Source organism: Perissodus microlepis, chromosome 8 (genome assembly GCF_051167445.1).
Source record: "Perissodus microlepis isolate ML-2025 ecotype Zambia chromosome 8, ASM5116744v1, whole genome shotgun sequence".
NCBI lineage: Eukaryota > Metazoa > Chordata > Actinopteri > Cichliformes > Cichlidae > Perissodus > Perissodus microlepis.
Genome location: NC_140468.1, coordinates 2,017,252 through 2,037,265, shown reverse-complemented (window position 1 = coordinate 2,037,265; position 20,014 = coordinate 2,017,252). Strand labels below are relative to the sequence as shown.

The following is a 20,014-nucleotide window of genomic DNA, read 5'->3' as shown; positions in this document are numbered from 1 at the left end:
TTTTCTCTGTTATATTTTAGGATCTTTACCTCAAAATGTAAAGACTGTTTTTATGATTTGGTGCTAAAAATGAAAATGAATTGAAAATGAACCAAATTGTTCAGAAAGTAACTGATACATTCTGACCTCGCAGGTTTGGGTTTTAAAGCTTTGTGCAGCACTGACTGGGAGGGAGGTAGAAGAGGCCAACAGGTGGTATCGGTTAAAAACCAGTCATGACGTGGGGGTATTTGTGAGTATCAGAAGTGTACACATCATTTGCGATTTGGAAGTTTGTGTCTTGTTGCCCGAGGAGAAAAACATTAATTATTTTTTAATGTTTCTTCAGAAACACTTTCTCCTGGTTTCAGGTAACGGCTGCCCAGCTGCAGTGTGAGCATCTTCTCCAGAGTCCGTGCTTTGATAACAGCAGGACGTCTCTCCGATACAGGGAACCAACGTTTTCTTCTCTGAGAGGTGAACGCCACTAACACATTAAAAATTCCCCTTAAAGTCTCCGTGCACGTCAAACATTTACAAACTCATAATAGAAATGTTTTGGTATTTAAAAGCTAAAATGATCCAGGTCTCTGGATCTGCCAGCGTTTAATGAGATATTGGTCCGCACACGTCCTCCTCATCTCCAGTTCAAATGTGATCAGTGACTCTGAGCGCTGCTTATGACGCCAAACACATCATTTCATGTGTGATCTGTTGCCAGATTTTTCAGCTTTTCTCTTTAAATATCACACCGAACTGAACATTTTGGTGTCATATCCAAAGACGTGATCTCCGAAACACTAATTTACAAACTCACCTGCGTCTGATCAGAGACGTCACGCTCCACTGCCAGACAAAAGGAAAAATGTCACCAAGAAGTCTGAAATCTTTGGGGGTTTAAATTTGGAGTTAAACAGACAGGACATTTTATTTGGGCAAAGGGAACGACGCCAGGAGGGACGTGAAGCTGGACAAGTTGTTCACCAAGAGAAAGCAGATGGGCGGACTTTAATTTGTCTCACACTGCGTGCCTGTAAGCTGTTTTTAAGGGGAGATTATTTCGTCTAAGGCTAATCCTTCCAATCAACACCATTTTCAGTGGACGCAGAAGCTGTGTTAGTCGGTCCCTGGAGCCATTTAATGCTTTTCACTCCAAGCAACCTGAAAATGTAGCACTTGCTCTGAGTCTGTTTTCAACAACCTGGAGATCAGCCTCATCCACACTGCTCACAGCTTTGAAACAACTTTACTTTTTCTGTTGTTTTGATTTTCTCTGAGCCATATAATGCAAACCCCCCCATAAATACATGCAGAGTGATTTGAGATCCTTTAAAATGTGGTTGTTCCAACCTCCTCTCTCGCCACATTAGAAGTCTTTTCTTACCGGTTTGATCGGATGTCTTTAGGAATCATCCTTCAGGGTTTTGAGATCATGTTTATTCTCAGATACTTTCCTTTCATCTAAGCTAGCTGCATTTCAGAAACACACACTGCTGTTCAAACTGTTTGTGAGGGGCACCCAATCAGAAGAAAATTACCTTAAAGTGGGAGGAGCTTAAGCAGCTTGTTTCAGGCATTGTGTACTTAAAGCAAAATGTGTCTTTAAACCAAAACAACCAGTTTTGTGACTTAAACCTGAGAAAACGAGGAGTAAAATACTAAGTAAAAAGTAACAATGCCAGTGTAGCTACAATTCTGAGTTAGTTACCGTGGTAACAAACCACGTTTCTCTCAGACTCCTCCCAGCAGTGTGTGCTGCTGAATGACGCTCAGACGTAATCAAGCCTGGATCCAGTTCAGATCCAGTCTGGGTCTGTTTCGGATCTGCCCACAGTGGTTCATTTACTCCATGATCCATATTCCTTATTCAAAGTCCATCCAAGTTGTTCTCAGAAAGCTGCCCTGTGTTTTCTCACTTCCATGTTAAACTGTAAAACTAGTAAGTTAAAACTAGTTGCTGTGAGAGAAACTGCAGCAGGGAACAGTACTGTTCTTCGGCAGTACACATTGCTGCTGCGTCTAAATGAATGTAAGGTGACGTTGCTCGTGTTTCACAGCCCTGGCATATTCTGTAAGGTAAAATAACATCACTGGTTCATAAGTAACAGTGAGCCAGTGAGCAGAGGAGACATTTCTGTGGATCCTCGAGCTTCCCCCTCCCTCTCTCTGCTGCATCCAGCCGTCAGTGCACCTGGCAGAAAACATCCTCTGCTCTGTCAATTAGGGGGAAGATTTAGTCGGATGCACCGCGAGGAATATTTAAACCCACACACTGGGATGTGCAGGATGTCAGCTGTCCCCTGGCTTTTAACGTTGGCTCTGCAGCACGTTTGGCTGTCACCACGGCGACTGTCGGGGTAGACAGACAGCCCGACTTGACTAAATGGTTACATGTGCCACCTGCTTTGATGAGCCGGCAGATGGAATATCTGATTTTTCACGGGCGAGGTGCCTCGCTGGCGTCGTGTTTCGCTGAGCAGTCGGACATGTGACAAAGTGACGGGTACACGAAGTGACGGCAGAGGTGAAAGATGGCTTAGCTGGCTGTTAGCTTTCTTGCTAACTGAATGATAGGTGGATGGATGGATGCAGCATATCTGTCAAATTCTGCAAATCAAATTTTAAACCTATAAGAATTCAACAAGGAAAATTTAGCTTTCCTGGCAGAGCAAATGCACAACAAGGCTGAGCAGCAAACGTGATATTAACATGGATTTGTTTCCCCCAAATACTGACACAACTTTCCAAAGAGCAGGTGGAGGAACTGGGAAACACTTTGCTATATCACTCCTTCATTTACCAAAGCTCTGCAACTGTTTGAAACCTGAGCAGACAAGCTGCTGTGTTTCTTAAAGATACGTTTTCCCATACAGTCACGACTACAGGCAAGCATGACATTGGAATAGATATGCAGGTACGGTGGCCCTGAAAGGTCAAACACACTGCGACTTAAGAAAACACCAGTAAATAGAAAAATACTGCGAAAGCACACAAAACACAACAGAAATAGAAAAAAAATACAGTAAAAGCTCACAAAAAGAAAAGAAAACATCTCAGATGACAGCAAAAGTATTTTTGGGAAACACAGAAAAGTCACAGAAGTGACATGCTAACAGCTAACAGTAAACAGCTAACAGCAAACTGCTAACAGCTAACAGCAAACTGCTAACAGTAAACAGCTAACAGCAAACTGCTAACAGTAAACAGCTAACAGCAAACTGCTAACAGCTAACAGTAAACAGCTAACAGCAAACTGCTAACAGCTAACAGCAAACTGCTAACAGCTAACAGCAAACAGCTAACAGCAAACAGCTAACAGTAAACAGCTAACAGTAAACAGCTAACAGTAAACAGCTAACAGCAACTGTGTATCTGAGTATCACCTGAATCGTGTCATTAAAACACACATACCTGCATTCTTGAGTGGCATTCTCTGCAGACCTGCTCCATCCAGTTGACAGTACAGACCAAAACCCTGTGGTTACAGCCGCTCAATCTCCTGCTGTTGTTTGGTTTCACAATTTTGTCCTTTCATATGTTGCCTTTGTACTAATTTTGATCTAATACATAGTTCTAAGTATTTTTATTGACACATTCGATACTTTTTGAGACAGAGGTTCGCCTGTCCACCCGTCCATCCTCGTTATCCGGTTTGGGGATGAAGTTTGTCCTAGAGTGAGAGACGTGGTACAGTCTTTCACAGGACCAACAACCTTTCATACCCACATTCACCTACAGCCAATTTCGAATCACCAGACAACACAAACCCCACCCACACACCAAGAAGCTCCAGGTCTGACTGGGTCTGGGGCCTTTCTGTTTGCAGGTTTGTACAATCATATATAAATTCTTGGCTTGAGCAGAAGAAGAGCAGCAGCACGGATTTCCTCTCTCCTCCTCACCAAAAGGATCTTTTCACTTTTTCAGTGTCGGTTACACCCAAACCTTTTGCTACCCTGTGGCAAAACCCTGCTTAAAAATACAGGATAATCTGCTTTCCTTGTACTACTTAAGTTTCAGAGCACTTAGTGCGTTTGTATGGCACATCCCTCCTCCTCCTCCCCTGCTGCTGAGTTGTGCCTTCTGGATAAAACAGCTCATTACTCACTTTACCTCCAGCAGCTGGAAGAAATAAAAGCCAATATGATTGTGAGAGTCCAGTTGTGCCGGGCAGTTATGGGCCATTATATGGTTACAGGCTGAGCCGCTGTCACACAGGGAGATGGGTCCGTGTGTGTAAATCAAGCGAGGGATGGCGTGAAGCCGTGAGGTTATGTTATCATGGCTGAGCTGTGCACATGAAATACAGGGGAGGGACTCTGAAGCCACACGGGCATGAAATGGAGGCTGCTTCACCGCCATAAATATGCAGATTCACTGAAAGTGCTGCAAACTCCTGCCATCGCTCGGCCACAGCGCACTTACTGAAGACGAGTAGCTCGGGAGGGGAAATAAACCAGCTGGAATTTCCGCTCTGTATTCTCGATATCTGTTTTTCTAAAGCGAAAAAGAAATCCCAGAGAATCTCTGAAAAGCCCACGAGGTGGTTTAACAGCAGTTAGCAAAGTTTGGAGGTATTTCCAGAATCCTCCATGATTCTTCTGTGCAGCTGGGCTCTGCCTGCAAGGAAAAGACATTTCCACAGCCACGGCCAGGAGAGCAGCGTGGACACTTCCTGTCTGTGCTGCATTTTCATCATCGCTCTAACACCGTGTATCGATTTTAACTAAAGGAGGCCATCGGTATGCAAAGTCACTCATCTTTCAGCGTTCACTATTCAGCAGTGAGAGGTGTCGCTGAGACTTATTTAGCAGGTCACCAAGATAACATACTCTGTGCATGAGAAGAATGGGTGACTGAGTCAAATCAAAGCTTAAATCGAACTTTATATGTTTTTATATGCTTACTTGTGTGAATGATTGATCTTCTAATACTTTATTAGAACGCTGGTTTGAGTCAAGGAGGCCGTTTAACCTGCAGTTAGCTGAGACTGAAGGAGTCACCTGGATGAGTGACGAAACGTTTCTCCCACTGAAAACGTCCAGATGAACAGAATCAACTTTTCGGGGTTCTAATACTTTAAAACATATAAGGTTAATCAGAGTGTGCAAAGTCTTCTATTTCCCCTCTTGAAGAACAAAGTGTTGGCATGGGTCCATCCTGGTGGCACTCGCAGCACTACACCTATGTTGTTGCCCCAATGGAAGGAGTTCTAGTAAAGCTGTTCTGTGGCTATAAGCTGTGTGTAGTGACCAACAGAATCAGACTGTTTATAAGCAGAGCAGATGAGCTTCCTCCAGAGGACCCCTGGGACCAGCCTCAGCCTCAGGGAAAGGTTGAAGACTTCTGTCATTTCCAGGGAAATCAGGGGACATCAACACTCCTTCACACTCAAAGGAACCCCTTGAGGTGGTTCATCTGAACATGTTGCCTCCTGAACGGCTCATACATGAGTTGTTTTGGGCATGTCATACCAGAAGGAGTCCCTGGGGAGACCCAGGGGATGCTGGAGAGATTATCGGTGCCCCCACAGGCGATCCTGAAGCCATAGATGTTCACTTCTGCTCAGTCTGCTACCCCGTGACGCAGACCCAGATAAACAGCAGATAATCCATGGTTGGATAGACGGACAGTATTTGACACAAGGGAGGAGCAGTGGTTTGAACCAATAAGCTTTTAGCTAGCAGGAGTCCCCCTGGGTTCCATACTAGGACCACTGCAGGTCTGCATATATATCAGGATTGTTTCTGATATTTTGCTACATTTTTGTACATGACAGTTTTTTATGGCTCATCTGCTTCAGTCATGTGTGACATTTAAATTGCAAACTGGAAAGTGTAGCTAGCTAAACAAATATTTTGTTTTCCCATTTTTAAAAGGGAGAAATAAGGTTTTTCAAAAATAAATGAGACAGTTTATACCTTTGTGCTTTACATTTTATTACTGGTTATGGAAATGGCATAAATCCCTGTTCTCATCAATTTGTTGCTGCTAAGTGGCCCCACTGGATCCAAACCTGCAAATTAAAACAGGAACTGTGGCAGCAGGAAACAAACACCTCCCGGACTCTAAAATGACTGTTTTTGTCAGTGAAGTCTGGTTAATGGCTTCACTTCGTTCTCAGCACTGCCTGAGTGCAGGTGAAGTGGTGAAAATGTTCTAAAGCTTCCATTTAACCCCATACTGGTTCTTTGAGGGGTTTAGCCGCTGTGCCAGCTGGTGACACCCCACAGAATGAAAGCAGGCTGCAAAAGGTTTTATTTGAAACTTGCAGCAGCTCCTCAGTGAAGAACAATCAGATTTTTAAATGTGTTTAAAAGCAGAGCGTGGTTTTCGGTCTGTGTTGAACATCTTTTTCTTCAGCCGTCAGTCTCCACCTCCCCCCTTCTCTGCTGCTGTATGTGCAGCAGAGCGGCAGCTCAATATGATGGTTCGAATCACAACCTCACAGCAACAAGCTTTGAATCTGTGTGGAGCATCTTCTGGTGATTCTTATTCGGCTGTGGGTGGGAATGACCGACTCTGTCCTGTTCTTCCCAGTCCTAGGCTCAAACACAACTCCAGACTGGAATTGTTTGCATTGATGGAGAAAAGCTGTTTGTTTGGTTAAAAGTTCTTTAAAGTCACGACGGATCATCTTCTAGTGAGGGACAGGTGTTCTTTAAAATTCAGCTTAGTGTCCCTTTTCAGTGTCACGTAAGCTTAATTTTTCCACTATCCATCCTTTTTCTTCCACTGATCCATGACTTTCCCCGGTAACATCGGCCAGTTTTTCCTGGGACATCTCCAGGCACTCCAGGCCCGATGAGGAATATGCTTTTAGAGGTAGTTGTTGGTCTAACCAGGGTTTCCTCTGAGTTGGGCGTAGAAAGCATCCTAGTCAAATGCCCAAACTACCTCAGCTTCCTCTGTTCACCTCAGAGGACCAGTAGATCTGCTCTTCAACCACAGACCAGTTCAGCAGTTTGTCAGCAAACTCATACTTGTGGTCACTGCCCAGAGCTCACGGCTGTGGGGGAGGGGCCGAATGTCGACTGAATGATAAACGTGAACGCCTCCGATCGTGTTAACGTGCAGGTTCACAGCAGTGAATCGAGTAATTTAACAATTCGTGATCGTTTCGAACAGTAGATGAAAACAAACTGAAACAAAGAACAAGCAGAATCCACCCTCGATCTCCATCCTCCGTGTACAGTCTTTGCTGCTGCTGCACGCCAAACACCACCTTATCTCCGAGACGCAACAACGGACACGATGGCGGTATTTGACGCCCCTGCAGTGGAGATGGTTTGGCTGCAGGTTACTTCCGTTTTTTCTTCAACGACACTTTAACGTTCTCAGTAAGATCACTGGCACATCACATGATCACGCGCTCTCATGACACCGTCATATGTTGAGACTATTGTATTTCACTGGAGTCATCTGAGTGTATGTATGGGTGTATCGTGTTAATGTTACGATCATATAAGAACAATAAAAGTAACTCTGCTGGTCATTTTTTGATGAAATGCCTTAAAATAACCGTAAATTAGATTACATTTCTGTCTTTTGCCTGTAACAAGAAGTCGGTTCATCTCCTTCACGTCCCAGCAGATGGTATTTATGTCTGCAGTCAGTTTTAAAGGCTCAGTGAGAAGCAGCTTCTGTAGTGCAACATATTCTTGGATAAATAAAAACATCAATTAAAACAAAAAGAACTCAAATATTTTCATCTCAAAGGATCTGATCGTTCATCGAAGCTCTTCTTAACTCGTTTCACATTTTAAGTTGCCATTAAAAATCACAAAGCTGTGGAAACTTCACGACATCACGATGTTGGTGCGTTTGTATGTGATGGTGAACGTTTGTCTTTAACTCTCTCCCACAGACGGTACACAAACACAGATGGTTTCTGAACTCCATGCATCAGTGTTGGCATTGTGGCTGCAGGAGGCACCGTGATTGGACAGGGTGGTGCTAACCAGCGAGCTCTGCTAGCAAGCGTCATCTACATAGGTGTGTATGGCTCACGGGTGATGGACTGTTGGTGTAATTATTCACACAGGATGCCATATTATTTATCAGAAATGTAAAACATGGTGTTTCTCAGGGACTCCATTTAGCTGAGGTGAAGCCTGTCAGACAGCTCGCAGCTACAACTGCCCGTGTTCCCATCCACCTGTCAGTCAAAAAAGCCACGCCCCTAATAATCCAAACTTTAAAACTGCAAATGAGTGCGTAACAAAAAGCAGAGCTGCAGTTAGGAGGCTCGACCGGGCATTAGAGGAGCTGTGGTGTTTGCTTTCATTTTCCAGCCCCGGAGGCTGCTGCTCGTTCGCTCATGATCAGCTGCAGTGGAGACCGCCTCGGGGTTGGTGCACGCTCAGTCACTGAATCAGAGGCGACAGGGAAGCTGGTCACTCTCGTTGGAGGATTTCTCCTTTTGTATCTTAAGAGTCACTTGACCTTCGAAACACCCGGTTCTTTGGTGATTCTGCCTCGTTTCAGCATCACGGCCTCTCCGCCCTCACACCATCACACAGACAAACCGACACTCGGCCGGTGTCGATGCCAGAACCCTGATCTGCATCGCTGCGGCTCGGTCTAAGCCTCGTAGCACCTGGATGGTCTCCTAAATCCCATTCTTCAGACGGATTACAGCTTCCAATCCGAGCAAACCTCCTCCAGCCCAACAAATCCTCAAAGGAGACGTTCACTGAACGCCCATGTAACGGCGCCTCATACTGCTACACCCCTGCTGGAGCTGCACAACACCGCCAGGGGAACAAAAAGCAGCCAGATTTTTCTGAATACTGTGATTCTGACAAACCGAGACGCCTGCGGCTGCGTCTGCAGTATTTGTCTCTAAGCCCTGATAAAAGGCCTCAAAGATGAGCTGCAGTTTTATTATGTAGAGAAGAATAAGAGATTATAGCTGACGGCCAATTTAATTTGCACACAGCTGCTTTATGAAGAAGGATGCTTTCCAGCCAGGAAACAAAGTGCGATCCTTTGTTATTGTGAAGATAGCAGACATTAATTTGGGCTTGTTTATATCTATATACAGCCGTGCCAAGCTAAGGCATGAATGTGATGCACTAAAGCTTTTGTGTTTATGAGTCGTCGATCTGTGAGCTTTGGTCCGATGGTGGGAAACAATAAAAAGCATTCGCAGGTCGGCAATCTGACGTTCTCACATCGTGGATCCTGTTAAATGACAACAAATCACTGAATAAATGACAGTGGGGTTAATATTTTCAATGCTCCACGTGGATTTAACACTAGTGCGGTTCACTAAACGGCTGCGGTTCCTGGTTTTCATGGCTCCGACATTTCAAACTTCCTGCAGGACCAGGCTCAGGGAGGGGCGGGGCCATCTGCTGAGACCGGTTGGGGTTAGGGGAGGAAGCGAGTGAAGGAGAAACACCGAGTGCATTCTCTGTGTCCGTGGAGAAGGAGTGGGCGTCTCCTTGAGGTGATCAGGCAGCTTCCATCACAGCCGTCTGCTTAAATCACGCCATCCACGCCTCATCGTCAGCATCCTCACCTCTCACCCCCATGCACAAGCGTGACTCATAATCCTCCGTCAGCCCTCATCTTCCACCGTAGGCTGGAGAACTGAAACAAATCTGCCTCTAATGTGTTTCAGCTCTTAACGTGTCTCCCTGCTCTCATTAGCGCTCCATGAAACAATCTGTAGCTGTGAGTTTGAGTTAAATGGTTTTGTTTTGATGACAAAACAATGAAGTTTAGCTGCTCGTTTAGATGACAGGGCTTGTAGCTGCACCGTGGCAGCACACCATTAGCCCTGGCAAAGAAGACAGAAGACGTGACCATATTTAGAGAAGAGCTTTCTAATAACCTCATAGGAGCCATATTATTGGTCACACCAGCACAAACGTGGTCCACAGGTCCAGTTCAGGGACTCCAGTCGGCTGAGGTAAAGCCAGGCTGACAGCTAGATGCTGCAGCCGTCCACCTGTTGGCCAAATTCAGTTTCATTCATATAGCGCCAAATCACAACAGCAGTCACCTCCAGGTGCTTTATATTGTAAGGTAGAGACCCTACAATAATGCAGAGAAACCCCCAAAATTAGACAACCCCCTACAGGCAAGCACTTGGTGACAGTGGGAAGGAAAAACTCCCTTTTAGCAGGAAGAAACCTCCTGCAGGACCAGGCTCAGGGAGGGGCGGGGCCATCTGCTGCGACCGGTTGGGGTTAGGGGAGGAAGTGAGTGAAGAAGAAACACCCGGTGCATCATGGGAATCCCCCAGCAGCCTACACCTATTGCTGCATAACTAAGGGAGGAGTCAGGGTCACCTGACTGTATGTTTCATAAAAAAGTTTTAAGCCTAATCTGTAAAAGTCTTACTTGTAAATAACCAGGAACCAGAAGTAAACCATCAGTCTGAGAGCTCATTAAGATCTTGTATATGATGAAAAAGATTTTTAGAGAAGCCACTGTGGGAGAAAAACGGCCACAGCAGTCACATCCGTCTCTCTGAGCCTCACAAGTCTGCAGATGTAAAAGCTCGAGCAGGATCTACATTAGAGAAAAAGAGGCTGTTGCTTCTAACACTCACACACATTTCAGAGAGCTCAGTCTGTGTGTTTCTGCTCATGTTCCATCACGCAGCGGCCACAATAACAGACACACGTCTGTTTTTCTTCTCTTCTCGACCGCCTTTGCAATTTTCAGAGTATTCACTCGTGATCACCACGTAGCTTTTGACCACACGCAAAGACGGCGAGGGAGTCGTCTCCGTCTCGTTCTGCAGCTTTGTCTCGCTTCTTTCAGCGTCGTCTGTTCCACGTGAAGAGCCCCAAACTGTGGGAGTCATCCCGCGCCTGCTCTTTACTCTGCCTTTGTTTTATTCCCATCTGCCTATCGCGAGCATGAATGCAGCTTGTCCTCTCTTAAACGAGAGGCTGCAGCTGCATCCATCCTCGTCTTACTCCTGAAAACACATCGACAGACTCGACCTGTGCAGTGCCTCCCTTCATTAATCTCTATATCTATTTATTACTGAAGCTATTCACGCTCCTTCTGCAGATATACATACTGTACATCCATCAGCACGCCCCCTCCCACCGCTCCTGCTGACCGAGCTCTCATATAAAGACTCCAGCAGGTAGTTGCGTAGTAACAGGGCGAAGCACCGTGGTTAGTCTGAGCGAGTGGGCTGAGCGCCTCACGGCCTCATCTCTGCCTCTTAGAGGAGAGCAGAGCTCGGCGACAGCACGTGCAGCCTCCTCTACGGCGGTCGATGAGATTCAGCTAAAAACAGACAGAACAGACGTGTGTGTTCATCAAATGGACACAATTAACCACAAATATAAAGATTTGTGTCAAAGGAACACCGATTCATGGCTTCTGTGTGTGCGGACTGATTTGAGTGTAGTTACCCATGAAAGCCTCCATCAGTGCTGTCATCATTAAAAAAACACACGGACGAGGACTGACAGGAGCAGATGCTTCAGCTACGTGTTAGCATCCTGGCAGGTGTGCATCAGCTGTTCACATATAAGCAAAGAACAAACACCACCCAAGGAAAGTTGTTAATGAACTGCAGTTCCTTTAATGGCCACTAGAGGCTGCCTCCACTCCCACAGACTCCTGTGTAAAAGTGCTCAGCTGCACAGCTGAAATAAGCTCGTATATCTGAAATAAGCTCGTATATCTGCTGTGAAATAAAAGCTGTGGGTCCTTTGAGCTGTACCACAGTAAAGCTGGCAGAGGTTGGAGTAATTTACATATTGGAAAACCGCACTGGGAACCCGAAAGCATCTGCCGATCTTTAGCTCCTCCCACGGCTGCTGATGTCAGTAGATCCAGAACTGTGTGCCACAAAGGTTGGTGTGATATGGGAGTGACTCGTGGGGTCTGTTTTGTGGGTCAGCTCATGAGTTTGTTTTCTTTACAGGCTTTGAGGAACAGACTGCTCACCTGCTGTGCAGTACGTCCCACCCCCACAGGTCTACTGAGACACGACGTGGATCTCCTCACCTGTCAGCAACCATCACCTGTTTCACTTTAAGACCACAGGGAAACCTTTTGTGCGTCGGTTTCTAGTAATCAGACTGATTCAGCGTTCAGGGAACTTTGGGTTTCCGACTGCCTTCAGCAGTTTAACAGCCTGTGACGGTCGGAGCAGCACCAAGGTGTGGCTGACAGCTCACAGCACACCTTCTCATTTCTGGCTCCATATGTAAAGTCAGACTCCACTCAGACAGCTGTGCACGTGTCACAGTTGAAAACAGTTTCCACAGGGCTCTCAGCTGTGGTCAAAGCAGTTGGTAAAATTAGCCACATGTAGCACAAATTGCTAAAACACATTTTACTATTGTTTGATGAAAGAACGAGCCTGTCGGGGAAATAATGATGACAAACTGCACGACTCTGAAGTAAGAGACTCGACTAAACTGGCTGCCTGCTGGTTACATTCTGTATAAAACACAGGTATGTGCAGTTTAGCAGTTACACGTCACTATTTGTATCTGTTTCACGACTCTGAATGTAAGTGATTAATATGAATTTCGGATTTCTGTGTGCATAGATGGAAAACAGATCTCTGTTTTTCACGGATTTATTACAGTTATTTGCCATATAACCACAAACATGTATGATTATATACATATACACGTTAAGGTCGGGTGATTGGATGAATATATCGATGATCTGCGATAGGCTGAGCCTTTCGCTTTTACAAGAGTGATTATTTATTTATTTATTTGTCCATGAGTAAGTTAGCTAATAATGTTGGTTGAAGCTAAGAAAGGAGTCGACGTGAAAAATAACAGCACTGTTTTACAGCACATTTACTCAAACTCATAACAGAAAGAAAGGCAGCAGCTTCTGTTCAGCAAAATAAAGAAATATTTTATTTAAATTAAGAACACAATGGTGGGAAATAGAGAAACTGGCTTTTTTTCCACTATATTTATTATCATATATATAGTATTAAGGTCGAGTGATATAGAGCAGTGGTCCCCAACCCCCGGGCCTCGGACCGGTCCGTGAGTCGTTTGGTACCGGGCCGCGAGAGTTGAGGCTCAGGTGTGAAATGTATAGTTTTCAGGGTTTTTATCGGTTTTCAGCCTTATTTTGTTATTGTTTTTATCGTTTACTCTGTTTTCCTGGGTCTTTTCACGTGCGTTATGAATAAATCTTCTGTTTTTCGGTACCGGTACTAGTTTTATTTTGTTGTATTTATCCGCGACACCTTAAAGGCCAGTCCGTGAAAAATATTGTCGGGCATAAACCGGTCCGTGGCGCAAAAAAGGTTGGGGACCGCTGATATAGAGCAGCTGGATAGCGTAGTGGTAAGCCTACATGGCTTTGGAGCGGGAGTCGCAGGTTTGATTCCCCGCTGGGGCGTCTGTATCCAGTAAGGGAAGCTGCTCTCATGGATGGATGGAAAAACACAGTGGTGAGAAACTGGCCTTTTTTCCACTATATTTAGTATCATATATATAGTATTAAGGTCGAGTGATGTAGAGCAGCTGGATAGCGTAGTGGTAAGCCTACATGGCTTTGGAGTGGGAGTCGCAGGTTTGATTCCCCGCTGGGGCGTCTGTATCCAGTAAGGGAAGCTTCTCTCAGGGATGAGGTACAACACACATGCAAGGGGGAGCCAGGACGCCAGGTCAGGGGGGAGGTATCATCACTCCTCCTGCCAGCTTTACTGTGGTTAGATGTATGTAGTTGTTTAGGAGACAGTTAATCATGCTAGTGTTAATGTAATGTTAATCAATCAGCATAATCATGATGACAGGGTTACACTGTGGCTCAGTGTGTTGGTACTTCACACATGGACAGCATGATCATCAAAGATGAGACTAGGGCCTTGTGTACTCTTGTATTGACAACATGTTTAACAAAACATCAAAGTAGTTGACGCAAAGCAGCATAATCATGATGACAGGGTTTGACTGTGGCTCAGTGTGTTGGTACTGTTGGACACACACATGGACAGCATGATTTCAAAGATGAGACTTGTGTACGACAACATTATTAGTGTATCACTTTAACAACAACTTGTTCTTCATCGTCAAAGTGATACACTAATACAAGAGTCTCTTTGAAATCATGCTGTCCATGTGTGAAGTACCAACACACTGAGCCACAGTGTAACCCTGTCATCATGATTATGCTGATTGATTAACATTACATTAACACTAGCATGATTAACTGTCTCCTAAACAACTACATACATCTAACCACAGTAAAGCTGGCAGGAGGAGTGATGATACCTCCCCCCTGACCTGGCGTCCTGGCTCCCCCTTGCATGTGTGTTGTACCTCATCCCTGAGAGCAGCTTCCCTTACTGGATACAGACGCCCCAGCCAGGAATCAAACCTGCGACTCCCACTCCAAAGCCATGTAGTCTTACCACTACGCTATCCAGCTGCTCTACATCACTTGACCTTAATACTATATATATATGATACTAAATATAGTGGAAAAAAGGCCAGTTTCTCTGTTTCCCACCAAGTTGTTGTTCGTCAAGTGCTGCTTTGTTTTGTCGCTTTGCGTCCTTGAAGTAAACATACACAACACACTATACGATACAAAATCTAGATCTGTATGATAAATTATACCACCATGTTTTAGGCCCAAAAGAACAACAACAAAAAGTAATAATAATAAAAAAAATTATCAGAGCTTCTCTAGAAAGCGGTTACAACTAATCCTGTCAGCAGGCTGGTGTCTTCAAACAAGATTGGTAGCACCTAGCTCCACCTATAGGTAACAGGAAGATCTGCCAGCACACAATGACACCACACTGACTTAACATTACACAAACATTTATTAAAACACAATTATATGACAATAAACCTTTTCTTTTAGTGTCCCAGACCCCAAAACTTTTTGATGTCCTTTGGCCAAACGAACACGTGAGCTCAGCACTTTGTTGGTGGCCTTCAATTTGTTCCTTGGAGCTGTGTAGTATCCAGTAACAGCATCTACACCTGCAGCAACAACCATCTCAGGATGGTTCAGCGGAGTCATCGGATGAGGATGGTTCATCCAGCAGGAACAGGAAAAACCAGCCCACACATGAGTGTGCAGAGGAATTAACCAAAACATATTCACAAAGGTGGAAAGAAACGAATTACATTTACTTGCGTTACTGTAATTGAGTAGTTTTGTGTTTTTCAAGTCGGTAATTTTACTTTTACTTAAGTATATTTTTTAAAAAGTATTGTACTTCGCTACATTTTCAATCACACCCGTTACTGAGTAAATTAAAAGAACAAACAAAAAAACCCAACATTGCACTTTGGAAATACTGCAGGGAATGATGGGTAGTAGAACAAATTGGCGTTGGGTCACGATAAAGATGGAGTCTGACATCGGTGGTACGGATCCAGCGAAAAAAGAAACCCTGTCGAATTCTGCTGACCCTGAACTCAAAGAAACCGATGTGAACCCCTGGCCGTATTTAAAGGACCATTTCGGCTTCAAGTGCAAGAAAGGCAACAGCTTTATTATGCAGTGTAAGCTGTGAAATTCCACATCAAACCTGCGCAAGCATGTAGAGGTAAGTTAAATGAAACTTGTACATTTATTTTAGCAAAAAGGCTGTGCTGAAGTTAATCAAGTTAATCAAGTTAATGTTTTTTTCTGTTCTCAAACTGATCTCCCTGTTGGAGCTCAGTCTGGAGGGAGTTATTTTTTTCTCCTTATCTTTCCTCATGTTGTGCATTTTCCATTGTTATACCTCTCTGACCTGTCTTCCCCATGTGATGTTTGTGTAATGTATGTATGGTCAGAAGGGTAAGTCGGCGCTGGCAAAGGTCGGCAGCCTTAACCTCAACCTTCAGGATCAATAAAGTTTTATTGAATTGCTCCTCAAAATTAACAGAGCTAAGTTTAAAAAATTAAAACACATTTTTATAGCAGCTGCCGTACAGCTCAATTCAGTACTTGTTCTCTTATTTGACAGTTTAGAACACATTCTCATGTAAAAGAATTATATGGTTTTGACAGTTCGGTTGGTTTGGTGACCATTATACATTTTGATGTATAGACTTGCAGTTTAACTGCCACTGCACTTTAATTTGTAAAGTTTTTCTTTTAATTAAAAAACAACTACTTTGAGATTTATCCCATTGTGTTTTTTGCACTACTCAGAAGCGGCTGTCCTCCTGCTGACAGAAAAGTAACTATGTAACTTTTACTCTGAGTACATTTTAAATGAGCTACTTTTTACTTTTACTTGAGTAAATTTTTAGACAGGTAATTTTACTTGTACTTGAGTAAAATTTCAGCAAAGTAATAGTACTTTTACTTGAGTAAAATATTTTAGTACTCTTTCCACCTCTGCATATTCATGACTCCCAGTATCACACTAACAGTTTTACCATCATAAAAATATAAACAGATAAACATAAATACTGTTAAACAAAATCTCTTAGACATCAACACATCAGTACTGACCTTGCATCAGCTGCCACATTAGGACGTAGCCGCTGGCTTGCTTAGCCGCTAGCTTGCTTAGCCGCTAGCTTGCTAAGCCGCTAGCTTGCTTAGCCGCTAGCTTGCTAACAATCAGCTGTCCAGCCTAATAACCTCATCCACACATTATATAACATTTAGCTTCTTTTTGTAACAAAAACCATCGCAGCAGCTGAGCTGACACCTCGCTGCAGCGTAACAAGGCGCAGAACATTCAATATGAACATGCGCTGCGAGCTAACTCACCAGGAGATCATTCGTAGTGCTACATGACCTCTCTCTCCAACAACACATTAAACATCAGCTTCAACTGCAAATGTTTCTTAAACTTCTCGACAGCGACTCGTGTTAAATATATCCAAGTTTCCAGCTCGCAGAGGGCAGAACAGCATGCGCCTCCTCAGATCCATGGAAATCCTGGAGCTGGACTAGGCCGCACTGTGGTGCGTTCAATGACTGCCAAATGATCAGAAATCTCATACTTTGGAAAATTACCTGGGTTACATGTGCACACGAGAACATAGACGTGTTGGCACATTTACAGGAAACTACTCAGTTCCCAGCCGTCCTGCTGTCTTCTGTAGTATAAACCATAAATCGTGTAATTCCACCATAAAAGCTGTAACTTCTCTCAGACTTGGCAGTGCAGCCACACAGTCATGTTAAAAGTTCACAGAAATTGGCCCTCTGCAGCAGTGATGGTCATTATGGAGATAAAAAGCCGTCTATTGTCCTTGACCACACTGAGACTTATTATGGTCTCTATTCTTGGAGGAGAAAGTGCCACTTGCAGAGTGTGAGTGCCTGGATTCAATGGTGTCAGTCATTTGCAAGTGAAAAGGTGATATATCAAGGAGGATAATGGCCGGGCTTAAAGGAGAGGAGGGAGAGCAGCGAGACTGAGCATGATGAACCGTATAATTAGCCTCTCGCCTGTACGTGTGTGTGTCTGTGTGGGTCTTTGCAATTCCTTTACTTTGCACTGTGTGAACAAGACCAACGTGAAATGAATGACACACACATTCTGCTGCCAACACAACGCTGAGAAATAACTGCAAACACAAAGTATCCAAAGAGCCTGTACACAGGAAACATGCAGCTCAGTATCACACACACAGACTCTGTGCACACAATAGGAAACAACGTGCTCCGCTCAGGAGAGAGGACACCGACAGACTGATTGGTCTGTTGTGGTGAAGACAGCGCCACCATCAGCAGTCTGAACAATACATACAAGCAGGGACTGAGCACCACATGTTGACTCTACTGTCTGAACGTCACAGCAGAAATCATGTTTCCATCCTGTTGTTCAGTTTCAGTGAGCCTGTGTGAATTTTAGCTCTTAGCTGAGAGGAGAGGCGCCCGGTGCAGTCTTCAGCTGCTGGAGCCCTTCTGTTCAAAACCTCATGCATCCCTCGTTTGTAAGAAGTTATTGTTGGCAGTCTGGCTATTCTCCTCTGACCTTTGGCATCACCAACAAGGCATTTTCTCCCCGCTGGATATTTTCTCTTTTCCGACCATTCTCAATAAATCTACACGGCAACAAACCAACAAACACGGGACATTCAGAGATGCTTAAATGTCAGCAGATCTCAACCATGTCTGCCTAAAGGGACGAGGTCCACCTGTCCACAGAAAAGTCAGATCAAAACCAAGTGAAGCTGGCTGACTTATAATGTTGAAGCGTACGTAACAGCAGTGTGTGCAGGTCAGAGAGCCGTACCTGATCTGGGAAGTTCTTCGTTTGCACATTTCCAGGTTGTCTGGAAACTGAATCAGACACAAGAAGTGAATCATGTTGACATAAACTGAAGATTAAAATACATTTTGGGGGCGATTCCAATCATCAGCTCAAGTTCAGAGACAGTAAAGTAAATCGGTTGAAGAACTAGTTCAAGACGTGACTCTGATCCTGGGACTGGTTCTGTATCAGTTAAACGTCTCGTCTAAATCCACGCTGAATTTTATTTAAAGTGCCGTGTTTATAATTTAATGCAGCAAAAAACTAAGTATAACAAATTACAGTTTACATACACAGTAAATACGAGTTCTTTTATCAGTTAGCAAAAGAATAATAAAAGTCCCACACGCATCCATCACGAGTTGTTGCCCCCTGCTGGCCACTGAAAAGAATGCAGTTTAAAGCGCTTCTTCAGAGCCAGTTATATCTATTTTTGTGGCGTCTACACTCCAGACACAGACTTTCAAAGTGGCCACACTTCTGATTGGGTCCTTGAGCTCCAACATTCAATTCAATTTAATTCAATTTTATTTATATAGCGCCAAATCACAACAAAAGTCGCCTCAAGGCGCTTCATAGATACAGAGAAAAACCCAACAATCATATGACCCCCTATGAGCAAGCACTTTGGCGACAGTGGGAAGGAAAAACTCCCTTTTAACAGGAAGAAACCTCCGGCAGAACCAGGCTCAGGGAGGGGCGGGGCCATCTGCTGTGATTGGTTGGGGTGAGAGAAGGAAGACAGGATAAAAGACATGCTGTGGAAGAGAGACAGAGGTTAATAACAGATATGATTCAATGCAGAGAGGTCTATTAATACATAGTGAGTGAGAAAGGTGACTGGAAAGGAAAAACTCAATGCATCATGGGAATCCCCCGGCAGCCTACGTCTATTGCAGCATAACTAAGGGAGGATTCAGGGTCACCTGGTCCAGCCCTAACTATATGCTTTAGCAAAAAGGAAAGTTTTAAGCCTAATCTTGAAAGTAGAGATAGTGTCTGTCTCCCGAATCCAAACTGGAAGCTGGTTCCACAGAAGAGGGGCCTGAAAACTGAAGGCTCTGCCTCCCATTCTACTTTTAAATACTCTAGGAACAACAAGTAGGCCTGCAGAGCGAGAGCGAAGTGCTCTAATAGGGTGATATGGTACTACAAGGTCATTAAGATAAGATGGGGCCTGATTATTTAAAACCTTGTATGTGAGGAGCAGGATTTTGAATTCAATTCTGGACTTAACAGGAAGCCAATGAAGGGAAGCCAAAACAGGAGAAATATGCTCTCTCCTTCTAGTCCCTGTCAGTACTCTTGCTGCAGCATTTTGGATCAGCTGAAGGCTTTTCAGTGAGTTTTTTGGACATCCTGATAATAATGAATCACAGTCGTCCAGCCTGGAAGTAATAAATGCATGAACTAGTTTTTCAGCGTCACTCTGAGACAGGATATTTCTAACTTTAGAGATGTTGCGCAAATGGAAGAAAGCAGTCTTACATATTTGTTTAATATGTGCGTTGAAGGACATGTCCTGGTCAAAAATGACTCCAAGGTTCCTCACAGCGTTACTGGAGGCCAAGGTAATGCCATCCAGAGTATGAATCTGGTTAGATACCATATTTCTAAGATTTTCAGGGCCGAGTACAATAACCTCAGTTTGATCTGAATTAAGAAGCAGAAAGTTAGCGGCCATCCAGGTCTTTATGTCTTTAAGACATTCCTGCAGTTTAACTCATTGGTGTGTGTTATCTGGCTTCATGGACAGATAGAGCTGGGTGTCATCTGCATAGCAGTGTAAATGTATGCTATGTCTTCTAATGATGCTGCCTAAGGGAAGCATGTATAATGTAAACAGAATTG

At 44.2% G+C, this 20,014-nt stretch overlaps 1 long non-coding RNA gene across 1 annotated transcript; it reads left to right on the top strand.

The window, feature by feature from the left end:
- The first annotated feature begins 1,928 nt into the window (after positions 1-1,928).
- LOC146381007 (uncharacterized) lies at positions 1,929-12,956 on the top strand. Its single transcript, XR_014800979.1, has 3 exons — positions 1,929-2,503; positions 7,847-7,974; positions 11,885-12,956. It is a non-coding gene; the product is annotated as an uncharacterized LOC146381007 (long non-coding RNA).
- Positions 12,957-20,014: the final 7,058 nt, after the last annotated feature.